Source organism: Arachis hypogaea, chromosome 2 (genome assembly GCF_003086295.3).
Source record: "Arachis hypogaea cultivar Tifrunner chromosome 2, arahy.Tifrunner.gnm2.J5K5, whole genome shotgun sequence".
NCBI lineage: Eukaryota > Viridiplantae > Streptophyta > Magnoliopsida > Fabales > Fabaceae > Arachis > Arachis hypogaea.
The window spans coordinates 21,216,619-21,220,376 of NC_092037.1; the positions used below are offsets into that span (position 1 = coordinate 21,216,619).

The 3,758-nt window shown below is 36.9% G+C and overlaps 1 non-coding gene across 1 annotated transcript; it reads left to right on the forward strand.

Moving 5' to 3' along the window:
- The first annotated feature begins 1,987 nt into the window (after positions 1-1,987).
- LOC112767038 (small nucleolar RNA R71) lies at positions 1,988-2,091 on the forward strand. Its single transcript, XR_003184680.1, has one exon. It is a non-coding gene; the product is annotated as a small nucleolar RNA R71 (small nucleolar RNA).
- Positions 2,092-3,758: the final 1,667 nt, after the last annotated feature.

Genomic DNA, 3,758 nt, shown 5'->3' on the forward strand with positions numbered 1-3,758 from the left:
GCAACGTGCATCTCATTTTCCTGGGCCAAGTTTGCTTGTGTGGCGTTGCCTAGGGACACGCCTATGGTTCCTGGCATTGGCAACGCCCTCGAGCTCCTCTTCAAGGCTCCATTTGTTGCTTGGCGTTGCCTTGAATAATGCCTATGGTTCCTGGCGTTGGCAACGCCAGCTTCTTCCACTCTTGGGCCAAGCTCACTCATGTGCGTTGCCTTGAGACACGCCAATAGTTCTTGGCGTTGGCAACGCCCTCGAAACTCCTTCATGGCCCAAGTTCCTTGCTTGTGTGCGTTGTCCATAATATCTCACTCCTTTCTCCAAGTTAGCAACGCCAACTTCTCTTCCAAGGCTGCCTGGCGTTGCCTTCAACAACGCAGCCTATTCCTCAAGTTGGCAACACCAACTTTGCTTCCAAGGCTGCCTGGCGTTGTTCTCAACAACGCACCTATTCCTCAAGTTGGCAACGCCAACTTTGCTTCCAAGGCTGCCTGGCGTTGTTCTCAACAACGCACCACATTCCTAAGTTGGCAACGCCAACTTCTTGCCTAGCTTGCATTATTCTTGCTTCCATGCTTCCTTGTTTCATCACCTATCATCAACAAAGGAAATGGCTTCAAAGTCTTACCAATTCATGCAATAAATTTCATGAGATTCATTCATACTCATTCATGTATGTATTCTTTAAATCATTTGCATGAATTTGGCAAGAATCAACATGTTCCTTGGTGTTCTCATGCATGAAGATAAAACTCATAAAAGGACTTGTTTATTTAGAGAAAATGAGTGAGATTAAGCTAAAAACCAACTAAACTAACTAGCTAATATAACAAATATGCAATTGCATCAGGTACAAGGTATTAGGAACTTGCCAGGATCTTGTTTCTTTTGAGGTAGAGTTTTCTGAATCCAAGTATCTAGTTCACTAATGAGCAAGGGAGGTTCACTTTCCCAAGTCTCATTACCAAACAACTTGGCATTCAGCTTCATGATAGCTCCTAAATATTGAGCAACTTGCTCTCCAGTCACATCTTCATCCTCTTCAGAGGAAGAATAGTCTTCGGAGCTCATGAATGGCAGAAGGAGATTTAATGGAATCTCTATGGTCTCTATATGAGCCTCAGATTCCTCTGGGTCATTGATAGGAAACTCCTTCTTGCTTGAAGGACGTCCCAGGAGGTCTTCCTCACTAGGATTTTCGTCCTCCTCCTCCTTAGTGCTTTCGGCCACTTTGATTAAATCAATGGCCTTGCACTCTCCTTTTGGATTCTCTTCTGTATTGCTTGGGAGAATACTGGGAGGAGTTTCAGTGACTTTCTTACTCAGCTGGCCCACTTGTGCCTCCAAATTTCTAATGGAGGATCTTGTTTCATTCATGAAACTGAAAGTGGCTTTTGACAGATCAGAGACAATATTGGCTAAATTAGAAGTGTTTTGTTCTGAATTCTCTGTCTGTTGCTGAGAAGATGATGGATATGGCTTGCTATTGTCCAGCCTATTGCGTCCACCATTGTTAAAGCCTTGTTGAGGCTTTTGTTGATCCTTCCAGGAGAAATTTGGGTGATTTCTCCATGATGGGTTATAGGTGTTTCCATAAGGTTCACCCATGTAATTAACCTCTGCCATGGCAGGGTTCTCAGGATCATAAGCTTCTTCAGAAGCTGCCTCTCTAGTACTGTTGGATGCATGTTGCAATCCATTTTGATTTTGAGAGATTATGTTGACCTGTTGAGTCAACATTTTGTTCTGAGCCAATATGGCATTCAGAGCATCAATTTCAAGAACTCCTTTTTTCTGAGGTATCCCATTATTCACGGAATTCCTCTCAGAGGTATACATGAACTGGTTGTTTGCAACCATGTCAATGAGTTCTTGAGCCTTTTCAGGCGTTTTCTTCAGGTGAAAAGATCCACCTGCAGAATGGTCCAATGACATTTTCGAAAATTCAGAGAGACCATAATAGAATATATCTAATAAGGTCCATTCTGAAAACATGTCAGATGGACATCTTTTGGTCAACTGCTTATATCTTTCCCAAGCTTCATAGAGGGATTCACCATCTTTTTGTTTGAAAGTTTGAACATCCACTCTCAGCTTGCTCAGCTTTTGAGGAGGAAAGAATTTATCCAAGAAGGCAGTGACCAGCTTATCCCAGGAGTCCAGGCTATCCTTATGTTGTGAATCCAACCATATTCTGGCTCTGTCTCTTACAGCAAAAGGGAAAAGCATGAGTCTGTAGACTTCAGGATCAACTCCATTCGTCTTTACAGTCTCACAGATCTGCAAGAACTCAGTTAAAAACTGATAAGGATCTTCAGATGGAAGTCCATAAAACTTGCAGTTTTATTGCATTAATGCAACTAGTTGAGGCTTAAGCTCAAAGTTATTGGCTCCAATGGCAGGAATGGAGATGCTTCTTCCATCAAACTTGGACGTTGGCTTTGTGAAGTCACCAAGCATTCTCCTTGCATTATTATTATTATTATTTTCGGCTGCCATGTCCTTCTCTTGTTCGAAAATTTCTGAAAGGTTGTTTCCGGATTGTTGTAATTTAGCTTCTCTAAATTTTCTCTTCAGAGTCCTTTCAGGTTCTGGATCAATTTCAACAAGAGTGCCTTTTTCCCTGTTCCTACTCATATGAAAGAGAAGAAAACAAGAAAAGAAAGAGGAATCCTATATGTCACAGTATAGATATTCCCTTATGTTAGTAGAAGAAGAAAGGGGTTAGATGAATGGAGATGGGGGTTCGGATTTTTGGATGAAGAGAGGTGAAGAGAAGTGTTAGTAATTAAATAATTAAATAGAATAAGAAAAGAGAAGTGAAATTTTCGAAAATAATTTTGAAAAAGGAGTTAGTAATTTTCGAAAATTAGAGATAACATAAGATTAAAATTAAAATTTAAAACAAGAAGAATTTATGAAAAAGAGAGGGAGAATTTTCGAAAATTAGAGAGGGAAAAGTAGTTAGTTGGTTTTGAAAAAGATAAGAAACAAACAAAAAGTTAGTTAGTTGATTAAAAAAGATATTGAAATCAAATTTGAAAAAAGATAAGAAGATAAAGAGTTAGATAAGATGTTTTGAAATCAAATTTGAAAAAGATAAAATTTTGAAAAAGATAAGATAAAAGATAAAAAGATTTAATTTTAAAATTGACTTAACTAACAAGAAACTACAAGATAAGATTCTAGAACTTAAAGATTGAACCTTTCTTAACAAGAAAGTAACAAACTTCAAATTTTTGAACCAATCACATTAATTGTTAGCTAAATTTCAAAAATATGATATAAAGATAAGAAAAATATTTTGAAAATATTTTGAAAAAGATTTTTTTGAAATTTTCGAAATTTATAAAAAAATGAAAAAGATATGATTTTTGAAAAAGATTTTAAAAAGATAAGATTTTTAAAATTGAAATTTTGACTTGACTTGTAAGAAACAACTAATTTTGAAAATTTTTGACCAAGTCAATCCCAAAATTTCGAAATTTTGGAGGGAAATAAGGAAAAGATATTTTTTTAATTTTTGAATTTTTAAAGAAAAACACAAATATGACCCAAAACATGAAAGTTTTGGATCAAGACACAAGATGCATGCAAGAATGCTATGAATGTCAAGATGAACACCAAGAACACTTTGAAGATCATGATGAACATCAAGAACATAATTTTGAAAATTTTTTTATGCAAATAAAACATGCAAGACACCAAACTTAGAAATCTTTAATGCATGGAAAATATGAATGCGAAAATGCACATGAAAAACA